Source organism: Mirounga angustirostris, unplaced genomic scaffold, assembly GCF_029215605.1.
Source record: "Mirounga angustirostris isolate CCGP_5_RB_7025 unplaced genomic scaffold, mMirAng1.0.hap1 SCAF_4, whole genome shotgun sequence".
Classification (NCBI taxonomy): domain Eukaryota; kingdom Metazoa; phylum Chordata; class Mammalia; order Carnivora; family Phocidae; genus Mirounga; species Mirounga angustirostris.
This window is the reverse complement of record NW_026991712.1, coordinates 48561607-48578271: the sequence shown is the minus strand read 5'-3', so window position 1 is coordinate 48578271 and position 16665 is coordinate 48561607.

The window sequence follows — 16665 nt, the reverse complement described above, 5'->3', positions numbered from 1 at the left end:
TGTCCTTCCCTTTGGTTCAGTCAGGGAAGCATGAATTGGACTGAATAAAAGAAGCTAAGTGGGGCTAGAAGCCTGGGTTACTGGGTCATCACAGAATCAAGCCACAACTGTCCAAAGAAGTATGAGCTGTATGTACCACTCCACAGTCACAATCCATCTCAAAATGGAGAAGACAAGATACTGGCTAAGCTTGGCTTGACCTCTCTTTCTCTGAATGCAAATGCCCTCTGATTTATAGTCAAGTTCCTTGAATGAATGAGAGAGAATACAATGGAGATTAGAAAAGTTTAAGTTAAATATTTGTTTTCCAAAAATGTTTTTCAGAAATTTTTTTTTCTATTTCCAAGGACTCTTGTGTATTTGGCTTGTCTCTTTTGAAACAAAGATAGACCACTCTATGGTCTATGCATTGTGTTCCCTTGTTCCCTGAGGGCCTCACAGGGGTGTTGTTCTGCAAAGATTGCCTGATTTGGCCACTTCGAGGCTGGGGAGATGGAGCCTCCCACTCCTGCAGCATCATCCTGGTGTCAGGTAGTTATGTCTAGAATCCATAGGGCTGGAGCCATGGCACTTTTTTTTTAACTTACGTATCTAAAATCTAAGCTAGTTTCTCTACCTTAATGACTAAGTACATTAAGTATTTTCTGAAGCAATGGAACAGGGACAAACTCTTCTCACCGTGCATTCTAACAATATTTCTGAACTGTCGATTCCTTTCAAGTGAAAGCACTTAAGAGTCCATCTTCTCTAGAGGGGTAAGAGAGCATCACACTGAGGGGTAGGACTGCCTCCACACACACACACACATACACACACACACACACACACACACACCCCGGGGGAAAGCAGCGGGCCCTGCTTGCAGACTGTAGTTCTACTGGAAAACTAATGTAAACAGTCACGTTGTTTGCTTGACTTGGGGAAACCAGAGCAGGAATTCAGCTCAGGCTTTGGGGAGTTTACTTCTTTACACAGAGTTGATTTGGATGTAGACATTGTAGATGGGACATCAGCACAAACATCTGTTTCATGGGCAAGTGATGGCATGCATTATCGATGCACATAAATACCTAGCATGTATTATTAAAACTTAGTTTTGTATATATTTCACATATTCAAGTGTTTTGCAAACTGACAGCCTCATAGGCAGAACCTGGCCCTTTTGAAAATATGCCTTGGCCATTTTAAATTTGGCTTTGACCCCTTTTAGATGACACTAGAGACCTAATTCTTCACACCCTCCCCCTTCCTCATTGTCTTACGGCTCTGCTCCACCTGCTGGAGTCACTTTTCTGACCCCTGAAATAATTGATGCTTGTGGAACCCTAGAAATGGTTTATTTTTGCCCTTAGCTTCACACATTTCTCGTAGCCAGAAAAGAAATTAACTTAGTATGGCCTTATATTGTTACATAGACAAACTTTTAAAATGTGCCTGGCTCTAGAAGCACACAGGCTCGGAGTTTGTGAAGGTTGTAAAATGAATGAAACAGCCAGCATCAGGGAGGGGAGCCGGATGTCCTGCTCCGTCCTTCCCAAAGCTGTTCTATTGTATTGCTGCCGGCCCTGGTTTACAGCTCTGCAGATGGAAATCAGTGACATTCAGCCACACAAAGAGAGAATGCAAAGACAGTGGGGCTGGAGACAGAGGATGCACAAAAGGGGACTGGGCCTGAGTGGGCAGCAAGTTCAAGGCAAGCATAACTTGTTCTTTTCCAGAGTGAAGCAAAAACAGATTCTTTGGGTAATAACGAATTTTATTTTATTGATGAACATTTATGAGTATGAGGAGACAGAGTGCGTGGGCTGTCACTGGGGTAACGAGTGGGCAGTAGTTCAGCAGTCTGGTAAATTTATGGTAAAACTTAGAGAGGATTCATCCATACACTTCAGTCTCCTTCATCCAGAGCTGCTTCAGAGGCCGGGATGGTGAGCTTGACTGAGGGTCAGGGAGGGGACGGGTGGCAGCAACTGAAGAATCTAGCCTGAACCATCATCAGTTCATCAGGAAAGGGGAAGTGAAAAGAGAACAGAAAGAAAATATGGGAAAAGTAAGGTAGGACATGCTGGAAAAAAAAAAATTAAGTCGATTTTTAGACATACAACTACAATGTGCATAATAAGAATCTCTGCATGACAATGACCAGATACTCTTGAGCCAAGTTAGAGAATAAATCTTCAGTCTTCTGTAACCCTGGTCAGTACTTAAGCAGGAAACCACAGCTTCTCGAAGCTATCACCTGATGCCTCAACCACACTAACCGTTGGTTGATGGGTATGTAAAAGGAAAGTCTTTTACTAAATATGCTCAATAAAAATAATTTCTCATTTAGAAAAATAGTTAGCTAAGTATACCAGATTAGTATGGCAAATGAAGCCTACAGATAGATTTGTAAGATCCTGAATAAGGAGTTACTAAATTATAACCTATTCTTATTAGGAATTTCTGTGAAAAGAATTAAGACATGTTATGATTAAGTATGTTCCCAAATTTTCATTGATCAACATATAGAAGGCCGCTGCCTTAGCAATATGTTCAAATTAACCAACTCTTCGGGTTTGTCAGTCTTCTAGAGAGCCATAATCAAATGGTGTGTCTAGGAATCATTCACAGTTTCCCATTTATTTTATTTTTTAAAGATTTATTTATTTATTTTAGAGGGGGGAAGAGAGGGAGAGGGAGAGAGAAACTGAGGCAGACATGGGGCTCAATCTCATGACCCTGAGATCATGACCTGAGCAGAAACCAAGAGTCAGATTCTTAACCAACTGTGCCACCCCGGTGCCCCATAATTTCCCATTTATTTTAATTTTACAATGTGTTAATGTTTTAAAGCTAGAACTTTAACATATGACTGGGACTCTTCCAGATTATCTCCTAAAGATTAATTTGGTTAATACTAATAAAAGGCTGGTGTTTGAAAAATATAGTTTTTCATCCACTAGTGGACCTTATAATACACAATTTTGTGTTGACATATTGACTTTTATGTTTTAGTAGAACTACAAATGCCAGTAAATGTGGCTGCTGAAGTACAGGAAAGATTCTATTGACATTCTTGGAAAGAATTAAAAAAAAAATTGTCAGAAGTGACAGGAAGAACTTAAAAAGTGGATCATTTGGAACAGATGACTTTCATATTATTTTCTCTCTCTTCACTGAAAACAATGGCTTCAATGTTCTTCTTTTCCAGGAAATAGAAGCTGAGCTTAGCTAACAGGACATTTTTAAGTTTTAGTGCTTTCACCACTCATTACAACCCAAGATTCTCTCACAGGAGTCCCCATTGCAATGGAAATTTGAACATTTTTTTTCCTGACCTCACATTCATGATGGAAAAGTGAGAGCTTTATTTCTCATGTTTATTTTATTCATATCTCAAGGAACAAATTGGTCTTTAAGTCTGTCTACCACTTGTTTACAACAGTTGTAAGCAGGAGAGGAAATTACAGACAAAACAGGGCTGATGGAGCATTTCCTAAGTCTTCTATTCAAGATGTGACCCTTCTTTCTATACATGACCATCCATAGGCATCCATGTTTTCCTACTGCTATAGACCACATATTTGTGCCCCCCACCCCAGAATTCATAAGTTAAATCCTAATGTCCAATGATGGTATTAAGAGATACAGCCTTTGGGAGGTGATTAAATCAAGAGGTTGGAGCCCTCATGAATGGGATTGATGCCCTTATAAAAAAAAAAAGAACTCAGAGAACTCTCTAGCCCCTTCTGTGGTGTGAGGACACAGTGAGTAAACAGCTGTCCTTGAACAGGAAGCAAGCTCTCACCAGACACCAATTATACCTGTGCCTTGATATTGGACTTCCCAGATTCCAGAACTGTGAGGAATAAATTTCTATTGTTTATAAGCCACCCAGTCTGTGGCATTCTCTTATAGTAGCCCAAATGGACTAAGTCATATTTGCTTTGGAATTAAGAGTCTATAAGGACAACATGAAGAGTTAAACAATTGTACTGGATGGCAGCCTAGCCAGTTTTGATGCTGTAAAGCTGTATCTTGAAAAAGGAAATAAGTGCCTTATGCCCCAAATCAAATGTATGCTTTCCTTATGCTCTGTAAAAACAGTGTGGGTGATTTCTACACTATTATTCTTCCATGCTCAACAATATGTCTCAATCATTTCCATTAGTTAACTTTCAGGTTATGATTCCTATCATAAGGACCAAGAACCAAGATTTCTGTTTCCAGTAAATGACAAACTAGATTCAGACCAAAGCCCTGTTGGAAACAATTAAAACACTGCTTAAGATTTTTAAAAATTTTCTGAAAAGAATGAAATATTTTACAAAATTGTAAGGGACTATCAAGCCAAAACCTAAAGGAAAGTGGGATTTAGAGAAATAGTGAAATACTGAAGGTCCTTCTAACCTGAAGGCATTTGCTGAATCCAATAAATTTGGACTTAGGAGAAGAGATAGTCAGAACTTAAGGCCCAGAGTCCACTCAAGGTGGTAAGTTTATTATGAGGCCCTTCCCACATTAAGCTGGGTGCCAGGGGTTCATCTCAGGGTAAAATAAACCAGAAATAAGTTTGTTACTTACCTGCCTTACCTCCCCCACATACACATTCCTCAGGAGACTGTACAGAAAGTTGTCTTGGCACTGTGTAAATGGATGAAAAGAGATAAGTGGGCAGAGAAAGTCCCTGAGAACTTGTGGTCACCACAGACTTATCCTCATAAAGATTTGAAGTTTGGATCACATTATTTGGGCAGCCAATCAATCTCAAGCCATAAACTTGTTTGATGGTATTAATAGTGCCCACTGGGGTCTACAGAAGGAAATACAAATCATCTCTTCAGGAAGGCCTCAAAGAATCATAAAAAGTACTTTTTCAAAATCATTGAGTAGCCCACAGTAAAAATAATCAAATACACAAAAAAATAAGGCACATGAAAAATAATCAGCATCCAAAAAATCACAAAAGAGATGCAAAATATTTGAGATATCAAGATGATCAGATCCAGAAATAAAACAAGTATGCTTACTGTGTTTAAAAACATTAAAGACAACTTGAAAATGTCTGTAAAAGAGGAAAACTATAAAAATAAACCAACCAGATTTGAAAAAGAAAGGAAGAAATAGTATAAAAGAAACACAAAGGCAGAAGAGACACACATAAAAATTTATTTGAGGGGTTGAAGAGAAAATTAGACACAGTTGAAAAAAAGAAGAAGATAGTAGGAAGGGAAAAATGAAGGGGGGGAAATCAGAGGGGGAGACGAACCATGAGAGACTATGGACCCTGAGAAACAAACTGAGGGTTCTAGAGGGGAGGGGGTGGGGGGATGGGTTAGCCTGGTGATGGGTATTAAAGAGGGCATGTATTGAATGGAACACTGGATGTTATACGCAAACAATGAATCATGGAACACTACATCAAAAACTAATGATGTAATGTATGGTGATTAACATAACATAATAAAATAAAATTAAAAAAAAAAAGATTTAGGGAATTAGAAAATAGACCAGAAAATTAACCAGAATGAAGCATACAGGGACAAAAATGTGGAAAATATGGAGGAAAGTTAAGAGATAGATAACAGGGGCACCTGGGTGGCTCAGTTGGTTGGGCAGTCAATTCTTGATTTTGGCTGGGGTCGTGGTCTCAGGGACGTGGGATCAAGCCCCATGTCAGGCTCCAGTTGAGCGAGGAGTCTACTTATCCCTCTCCCTTCCCCTCCCTCTCTCTCTCTCTCTCTCTGCCCTTCCCCCCATGTGCTCTCTCTCACTCTGAAATAAATTAATTAAATATTTTAAAAAGAGAGAGATGGATAACAGAGAGAAGAGCTAACTTATGTTTTTTATTAAGTTTTTAATTTTAATTCCATATAGTTAACATACAGTGTTATGTTAATTTCAGGTATACAATATAGTGATTCAACAATTCTATACAGTACTCAGTGTTCACCATGATGTGTACTCTTTAATCCCCATCACCTATTTCACCCATCCCTCCCACCCAGCAACATTTTTCTCAATATGTCTCTTGAGGCAAGGGAAATAAAAGCAAAAATAAACTATTGAGACTACATCAAAATAAAAAGCTTCTACACAGCAGAGGAAACAACAAGACTAAAAGGCAACCTACAAAATAGGAAAAGATATTTGTAAATGACATATCCAGTAAAGGATTAGTATCTAAAATATATAAAGAACTTACACAATTCAACATCCAAAAAACAAATAATCCAATTAAAAAATAGGCAGAAGACACAAACATTTGTCCAAAGAAAACATACTGATGGCAAACAGACACATGAAAAAAGCTAATTTACTTTTAATCAGTGTTCCATAAGGAGACAAATTCAGAAGAAGAACAAGAACAGAGGTAATAATTAAAGAGGTAATAGCTGATCATTTTCCAAAACTCAGAAAGAACAGATTCAATAACTGAAACCACATTTAGAAATGTCATAGTGAAACTGCAAAACCCCAAAGGAAATGCAACCATCTTAAAGCAGCCACAGGAAAAAGGCAGATTATCAAAAGAATGACACAGAGAGAGTCAACGCTTTAAAAGCAACAATAGAAGCTGAAAGTCAGTAGTATGATAATTTTTACGTGCAGAAATAAAATAATTGCCAATCTAGAATTCCGTATCCATAAAAAGTATCTCTTGAGAATGTGAATGAAAAAAATATATAAATAAATTAAAAATAAATTTTAAAAAAATTCAGGGATTGTCAGACCTGTTTCTAAAAAAATGATATGCTCTTTACATAAGAACAAGTTTAAAGAAAAGAATATAAAGAGGTATGCTATGCAATTCTAGCAAACAACATGGCAGATATAGCTTTATTAACATTAGACAAAATTGCTCTTCAGAAAAAACATTACCAAAGATAAAGTCATTTCACTTTGATAATAGGGTCAATTTTCACAAAGATGCCACACTGTTTAAATTTGTAAGTAATTAATAAAATGGTCATAAAATACAAAAACCAAAACTCGATAAACACACAGAATAGATAAATATGCAATCATAGTAGATTTTTGTTGTTGTCATTAAAGAGGCTCCCCCCATGACATTATTGCATCCTTTATAGTGTACAATTCAGCCAGTTTTGACAAATGGATAGAGGATATGTCCATCTCTGTGAAAGTTTTCTGATGCCCCTTAACAGTCCAACCCTTTCTCACTGCTTAGTCTGGGCATTGAGGGCAACCTCTTATCTGCTTTTTTATCATTATAAGTCAGTTTACATTTTCTAGAACTTATCTAACTGAATCATACAGCATATATTGTTTTGTGTCTGGTTTCTTTCACTCAGCATAGTGATTTTAAGAGTGATCTCTGTTTTTGTGTAACTTCAGTAGGTAGTTTTTGTATTGCTAAAAGGTGCATTCCTTTGTACAGATGCATCACAATTTGTTTACCTATTTATCTGCTAACAGACAGTGGTGTTATTTCTAGTTTTTTACTCCCCGGAAGTTCCCTTTCCGGCAAAGAATGAAATTGTGATTGGGAAGAGACCTATCAGAACTTCCAGCATGTTAACAAGGTTCTATTGGTGATTATACAGGTATTTGCTTAATAATGATTTCCTGAAATATGCATACAAGTAATATTTACTTTTTTTGTCAGTATGTTAGATTTCATCAAAAAAAGAAGAAAAATCAAGATAAAGTAGCTGAGACAAATATGCATGAAAGTGAAGCAGCTATGGCTAGTAAAGAAAATCCTAGTGCTGATAGAGTGAATTTGGGCAATACTACTTAACTTCTCTCAGCCCCTTTCATTTGTAAAATTAGGATGATAAAACCACATAAGTTATATTGTAGCACTTTGTAATTTGTACCATGCTATACCCAGAGGAGATATTATTACTACTACTACTACTACTACTACTACTACTACTACTACTACAAGGGAATAGACAAAATGACTTGAACCAAAAGATTCCAATTTATCTGTTTCTTGATTAGCCTGTGGGTTCTTTCCCACTAGGCAGCCATGAAACTGTGCCACTCAGATCCTTCTTCAAGAGAGAACCTTCTGCACAACCTTCTGACCCCTGCAGTGGCCACATCCTCAGGATTTGCTGCAACATTCAGGCTGAGGCAACACTCTCCCCAGGTTGCTCCCACCAATGCCTGAATATCATAGGAGTACTAGAATGGGGCCATCTCTGCCCAACACAGGATTCCTCTAATGGGAAGTCTTTTGTTCCAGTGGCCAAGTGAAGGCCTTCTCTGAGCTATGCTGTACTCAAGGCTCTTCCTCCCCGGTCCTCCTTCATCTATTCCTTCCCTTCCATGGATCAGAACCACAGTGCTCTTTGAAGGTGCTCCTTGACTACTTCTGCCCTCTCTAGTTTTCACAAAACTTTTCCCTAATAAATCTCTTACTCTTCTAATTCTGTCTTAGCATCTGCCTAGTGTCTTAGAGGAGCAAAACCGACTAATAAATTCAGAATGGTGCTTTTAATTAGCAAGAACTATAAAAATTTTTAAAAATCAAAAAAACAAGAAATTGTATGTTTACAGACACTGAGATTTCTGACTTGTAAACAAACAGCCTCATACAAATGATGCAAACCAATTTTTAATTTCTATTTGATCCAACAGCCATAAAAAAAAAATGAAATCTTGCCATTTGCAATGACGTGGATGGAACTAGAGGGTATTATGTTAAGTGAAATAAGTCAATCAGAGAAGGACAATTATCATATGCTCTCATTGATATGTGCAATTTAAGGAACAAGGCAGAAGATCATAGGGGAAGAGAGGAAAAAATGAAACAAGACGAAACCAGAGAGGAAGACAAACCATAAGAGACTCTTAATCTCAGGAAACATACTGAGGGTTGCTGGATTAGAGGGGGTTAGGGGGATGGGATGGCTCGGTGATGGACACTGGGGAGGGTATGTGTTGTGGTGAGCACTGTGTGTTGTGTAAGACTGATGAATTTCAGACCTGTACCCCTGAAACAAATAATACATTATATGTTAATAATTAAATTTTTTTAGAACCTATCTCACATAAAAAAAATTTCTATTTGACCCCATTGTCCCATGTAAACACAGCCAGAGACATAGATATTAATATTTTTATCCAAAAAAATTCATGAATAGAATAAGTGAGTCTTCAAAATTCTGCTTATTTTGCATACTAAACTACATTTTCCCTCTCTCTCCATTACTCATTTCTACATTAGATCCAAATTCTTTTTGAAATAAATTTATTAAAGGTCCAATGAATCTGGATTTGCTAAAGTCTCTCAAAATAAAGTCACCTAAATAAAGCCTTCTTGACAATTTGAAAATGTCACTAAACTATAGAATTCAAATGATATAGAGAATTTAAGGATTACAGTAAGCAGAGAATGTTAAAAAAATCTTTGTATCCATATTCTGCATTTATGTTCCAAATATTTACCAAGTCAGCAGCCAAATGAAAATGATTTTTGCATAAACTGTGAATTGAAAAATTTCAAGTAACAAGGGAACTGCATTTAAATTTATTTCATTTAAAAATAGTCATGGTTTTTACAAAATTTATCATCTTATGATTTTAAAGGAAACAATAGGGAATATCCTTTTAAATGGCTGGTTTTAAATCAATGGATTTTCCTAAAATTAAACATGATGTCTTTTATTTACCTCTAACATCACTACTCTAGGAAGTATCCAATTCAAATCTAAAATCATGCTTAATTTCATTATTTGGGTACCAAGCACCCCATTAAAAGGTCAACCTATAAAAAGTACCCCTTTGATCATGTATAAGGAAAGTACAACTGATTATCTGCACTTTTAAAGTCATTTTTGGAAACACTGGTGGATAGAATACAGTGCACTGTTAATCATCAAACCTGGGTAAGAGGTAAGGATTCTATCAGTAATTCAGTGACGCAGGTAATGTCAACACTGGTATTTGTGTAAGATTCCATCTTGTTGACTCTGCTACCAACTTTCTCCCCTTCTAAATCTCATCTGATTCTTTACTTATTTCTTTGATTTACCTGCACTCCTTTCTCCTGTATATTTGCTCATTTTCTTCCCTCATTGTTTATCTACCTCCTTTTTGATCCAGAGATCAGGTAGATTCTTAAGGCCGATATCCACTTCTCAGTCTTCTCTTCCCTCTGTCTATTCAGCTATAAATCAACCCAACTTCTTTTCTACCTTCAGTGTATTCTCTCAAATGCTCCCTTTGGAGTTGTCCTCCAACTTTCTAGATCTTCTGCACAGGCACCCTGAAATACATCCCTTATTCCACTGCCTCATCTTCCAGAGCTTAGCCATCATTCATAACAGTTTGATGACATGTCAAGAATATTGCATCCTAAAAGGATCTAACAAGTAAGTTTAATACAACTAATATTTTAATGACTTCAAACAGAAATAGGCCTTTAATTTGATTTTTTCTAAGAACGAAATATTCAAATCTCTCTTCTGCCTATACTTAAATACTCTTTAAGCTAACTCATTGTTTCCTTGATCAGCTTCACTGGTAGAAGGAGGGCAAAGTTATAATCATAACGAACTCTTTAAGTGCCTCCACTTGAGGCACAGCTAAACCTGGGAAGCCTCCCTCTGGTCCTGGAATGTGTTTCTATTGCAGCAGGAAAGAAATGGAAAAATATGGGGAGGAGGAGTTCCTTAAGTGGAACTAGTCAAGACCTCAAAATAATCTGTTCCTCTTGTTTTCAAAATTGCAGAGGCAGTTTTGTCTTCTACCCTGAAATATTTCAGATACCCCAAACCATATCTTGAACCTTAGAGCTCTTTGTTCAGTCATCCATTCATGTACTTTTTAAATGCTTACTCTGTAGCAAAAGCTGTGCTAGCCCTTCTCTGGTCTCAAGGAGTGACTCATAAGATACATTTAACTCTGTCTTCTTGAATTCATCAGTCATCATAATTTTCAGTATAGTACCTATACCTAGCTGGATGTTAGGATCAGATGAATTCCCAGGAATGTTAACTAATTAGCCCAAACGGGTCTCAAGTAGGTAAAGTCTGAGAGGACTAAGAACCCATTCCTATCACCTGGAATATGGTGACTCCTCCTAGATTAGAGTAGATAAAATTCCAGGTCCTGCTCCCATACCAGTTGCTGTAAAAATCGAGGCCAAATACTTAACATTCTGCTGAAATTTCAGGCCAAGATGATATAAATCAACCAACACAGACATATTATTACTACTCTTCCTTGCACTGGCTTCTTTCCCTTTGTAAGATATATCTTCTCACTGGCCAAAAATCCAGGCTAGGTTTAGTCATCACACCTACTGCTCTGAGCATATCCAGAGAAACAAAATAAAACAAAACAAAACACCACATTCAGCCAAGGCACCATGTTGCCATCTTAATCATCCTTTTTGCTTGATTCTTGCGCTTTCATATACTTTCTTCTTTTCTTCCACTATCTTCAACAGATTGCTTCACTTTTAGTTCACAAAGCCTTCGGTTCCCTCAGTCAATTTACTAATTAGCTTTTCCTGTCTGAGGAACACATCAACTTCTTAATTAAATGAGACAAGGGAGGCAAAGTTCTTTATTAAATATAAAGGAACAACAAGGTGTAAGCTATTGCCTCTATCAGAGATGACTGACCCTGGAGTAACTTAAGAAATGCAAAGACCGCCTTCCTGTGTGTCTCTAATTCAGTTTGTCACTTTGCCGGCTCGGACAACAGCTATCCGATGGCTTCTCAGCCACAGGGAATTAAACTACCTAGTGTTAGCTTATCACATATTTTTTTTTTACCTTTAAAAAACGTCTTTGTTTAATTCACAAGCTGTGTATGAAAACATCCTGATGGTGAAAGTATAGACAAAACCAAATCTCCTCAGCTTTCACCAGTGTGCCCCCCTTTTCATGACCTGCTACAGAAAAACAGCCATTGACAATTTGGCTCGGATCTTCTCAGACCATTTTCTATATGTTTAGATATGTATATGTATATATAAGAGATGCAGTTTTGTTTTGTAAAAGTTTGTTTTGTTTTGCTTACAGAAATGAGATCAAACTGTTCATTTAATTTAACAATATTTTTTAAGCTAATATGTCTTGAAACTATTTTCCCATTTTCAAATAGATCATTCTCATTCTTTTTTTTTTTAAGATTTTATTTATTTGAGAGAGAGAGAGAGTGAGAGAGAGCATGAGAACAGGGTGAGGGGCAGAGGGAGAAGCAGACTCCCTGCTGAGCAGGGAGCCTGATGCAGGACTCAATCCCGGGACCCTGGAATCATGACCTGAGCAGAAGGCAGTCGCTTAACCAGCTGAGCCACACAGGTGCCCTAGATTATTCTCATTCTTTTAACTGCTGCATAGCTATTTCATATGCATCTAGATAATTTAATCATCAGTCCCCTTAGGTGTTCAGTAATTTTCACTTGTCCCAATAATGCTGGGGAATATTTTTACAAATATCACTTTGCATATATGTAGGAATATTTTTCTACTGTAGATAATTATTTTAGTAAAAACTGCCAAATTTCTTTAGAGGATACTTGACTAATTTGCATATCCTTCATCTTTCCATATCCTTGTATAACACTTAGATAATCTCCAATACTTTTTTTTAAGATTTTATTTATTCATTTGAGACACAGAGATATATATATAGAGAGAGAGCATGAGCAGGGAGAGAGGCAGAGGGAGAGGGAGAAACAGGCTCCCCGATGAGCCAGGAGCCAGATGTGGGGCTCGATCCTAGGACCCTGGGATCATGACCTGAGCTGAAGGCAGACGCTTAACCATCTCAGCCACCCAGGCGCCCTTTTTGTTTCTTTTTAAATGTGTGTTACAAATATTTCCTCCTGGTCCATTCCTTGGCCATTAATTTTGTTAGGGTTCAGGAACTTTGTCATTTGTACAGTTAAATTATGAATATTTTTCTTTATGACATTTGCATTTTGCATCTTGATTAGCAGACTTTGCCCATTCCAGATTTATAAATGTATCTCCTCGTGTTTTCTCCTAATTTTTTAAGTTTTGAATTTTTATTTAACTCTTTAATCCACCTAGAGTTCACTTTTGTGTATAATTTAAATAATTTCCCTTTTTTTCCTAAATGAATAGCCATAGACACAAAATCGTTTACTGAATAGTTAATACTTTTTCTCTCTGATGTGAAGTGCTATCTTTATCACTTACTAAACTTCCATGTATATATTGTCTATTTCTGAGCCTTATTAGGCTCAGCAGTTCAACTATTCCATTTTTGTGTAAATACCAGACTGTTTTAATCACTGTAACTTAAGAATATGCTTTACTACATGGAGATAAAATTCCCCTTATTTTTTAAAAAATAACTTCTTCATTATTCTTGTGTGCTTTAATATCCAGATTAATTTTATATTTAGCCTATCAAATTCTATACCATTTCTTGCTGAAATTCTTATTTATATTACTTTGAACTTATAGCTACTTACCACATTTTTACAATATATAATTCTTTAATTAAATGTAAAAAGCTACAATATAGAAATGCTTTCAAGGAAAGAGAAAAATTTCTCTGCAGTCTTAAAAAACAGATAATATAGTTTTGATCTAATGTATGATATAATGAGGAATCTTAATGAATGGAAGGATGAGATGAAAGACTTGCTGTTAAAAAGTTTTTGCTAATTGCTTCAGGAGCTTCCTAAAAGCAAAGGTTAGGTTAGGATGAGGGTTATAAAAGAGATAGTCTCATATATGGTAAACAGTTAAATGATGATGGAAATCTGGCTGTGAGGGGATGAGAACCTGACTAGGGTAGTGCAAAGGGTATGGAGCAGAAAGGACAAATGTGAACTACTTCCAAGGAAGAGATGGGCTGTAATCACACCCTTGTTTGATAATTAAGGCTCTGAGGCATTACAGTGAAGTATCTTGGTTTCTTTGTCCTCGGGGCTCTACTCAGGACAGAAGGCATTCAAGACCAGAAAAGGCTATTACTAGCTTTACTTCATTTGTGTATCTTTGATATGCCTGATTTGTGTTCAGGAACATTGCAGGATTACAGGCCAATTTTTTTTTTTTTTTTAAGAGAGAGAGCACACAAGCAAGGGGCAGGGCAGAGAGAGAGGGAGAGAGAGAATCTTAAGCAGACTCCATGCCCAGCAGAGCCCCACATGGGGCTCGAGCTCACCACCCTGAGATCATGACCTGAGCTGAAGTCAAGAGTCAGAGGCTTAACCAACTGAGCCACTCAGGTGCCCCACAGTCCAATATTTTCTGATTGTCGCTTTGAGCTGTTGCCTGGGGTTTTAGATATGGTTAATATTTTGAAAGACTTTAATATATTTACACAACAGCCTGATCAATTTAAAAGATAAAACCAGTATGCATAGTCCCTATCACTGTATTAAAGTCACAAAAACATTGAAATTAAATCTGTAAATTTTATTTCACAGAATAATTGGAATCTTCCAGGGTTATAGGTACTGGGATCTTAAGAACATTTATTTCCTTAATGATGCTTATCATTATTTTCATCATCATCGTAGCTCTTAGTTTTTGTTGAGTAGTTACTGTGGTCCAGGCACTTTGTTAAGTGCTGGGTACATATTATCTGTGTACATATACGACGTGTCTTTCAAGGAATATCCTCCCAAGAGATAGATACTACTAATATTCCCACTTTACAGATAAAGAAACCGAGATGAACAAAAATTAAATAGCCTGTTCAAGGGCAAGCCTACTGCTAAGTGAGTGTGTTGAACACAGCCAAGGCCTGAGGATAAACTTTTAATGATTATCCTAAATGGCTAAATCACCAGCATCTTTGCATAGACATGGAGATCTTTAAGAAGTTGCTACTTACCACTCACCTTTTTTTGTTACTTATTTGAGAACGGATTTTCTTTTCCTAGTCATATATTTAGATGTATTGAGGTCACATATTTGTGGTTCAGAGCTTTTATTTAAATGAAAGAGAAAGTGAGTCATCGGATTTTAGATGCTTCTTTGACTTGAGCGTTCTAATTTTGCTTGTTCTCCCTGGAAATATGCAAACATCCTGAATGTCTGTGTGACCGAAGCTTCTGAAGTTAGACAGAAACATCCCTTACATCACTTCCCATTATTCACTGTAAGGCTGGTCACTTAACGCGGCTGCAAACTCCATTCACTGCCATCCTATGTTAGCACTTAACATCTGGTCACCAAAGATAAAATTTGTCATTCTTCTGTTGTTTTTAAGCTAGCTTATTTTTCGTGCATTTGAGGTTTGAGCAACAGTTATTGAAAGCCAATTTCTTTCCTGAATACATGAAGATGATGGTATTTGGGGGAAGTGGACCTCCAGCAAGTGATTTCTGGTTTTGAGTCGGTGATATTTCATGAAATATACTCCTCAAGTTCAACTTGAAGACAGTTGTGATGTGTCAGTCCAACCCACGATGGTGTGATCCAGAGATGCCGCTGATGTTTAATGTACTTGATAATGACTGAGAGCTGTCTAAAGCTGTCTAAAGCTGCATTTATCTAACTACCTTGTGACAAAAGAACAAACTGTTTCCCAATCTGCCTTGATACTCTAACTGTAACTGTAGGCAGATCTGGAAAAAAAAAATGGTCTGGGCTTACATACAAGTTAGTTTAAATAAGATAAAATGAAGACATTACTGCTGTTGATATTCTCACTTTCTTTTGGAGAAAATTTCTGGCCATATTGGCTTCAGGAAAAAAGCTCCCACAAACCATCTGTGCTAAGAGACCATTCAGGCTCTCCAAGTGGAATTCCAAGCAGCCACACTCTGAGGCAGAACTACTGCAGAAAAACCCCAAGGTTCTCTGTTTACAAGAGGGTGGGAAAGTTGTGAAGTGTTCCTTCCGCTAATTGGATGCGTAGTCCTAGTTTGATGAGCTCTGATGTATGCTTTTCCCTCCGGGGTTATTTGCGGCAAGAGCAGGGAGGCTCTGGGGACCATCACGCTACCCAGGCAGTGTTTGCTTCCCAAGGCATTTATCCCACAGGTAAGGACCGACTCATTTCACTCATTTGGAGGGTAGCCTTTCTTTGGATCTGCCCCCAAAAGTCTTTCGAAAGATGCAAAGCAGAAGGGCTAAAAGTTCAGCAAGTAGAATGAAAAACTAGCGGCAACCCCTTCCACACATTTTTTCACCCACTTGAGATATTTTCCTTCTTTTAACAGAGAGGGAGAGAGAGAGATTTTAAAGCCATATTGGAAACATGGTTTGAAAATTTGAAGTAAATACCATGCTAACATTGGAAGCAAATTGGGGCCAGAGACAAACCTAATGGACCATTTGTTATGGGAGAGTATGCCTTCTCCTGAGCACACATGAAGGAGTGCTCATGTTCAAAATCATAATGGAATGAAATAGATGACAAGTACTGATTCCTCACAAGTCAAGATCAAAAGTATATTAGTAGTTGTCTATTAATAGAGCTGAATTTCACAACATCTTATGTTCTAAGTCATCTTGAATACAATTACTAGGAGAGGCTAAAATACTTACATAGGATGAAAAAGAAATGCATAATTCTCAATTATAATTCATTTTCAGCTGACAGAGTCCCACATCTGAAAGTTTATTTATATTAATTCATAATTCAGGAATGTGTGGTTTCCATCATATTTCCAATCAGCCCCACCAGAACAAAACCATTTTGAAAATACAAAACATGAAGTATAAACCAGGGACTCAAGCCCCAGTTTCAGCCCTCTATGGT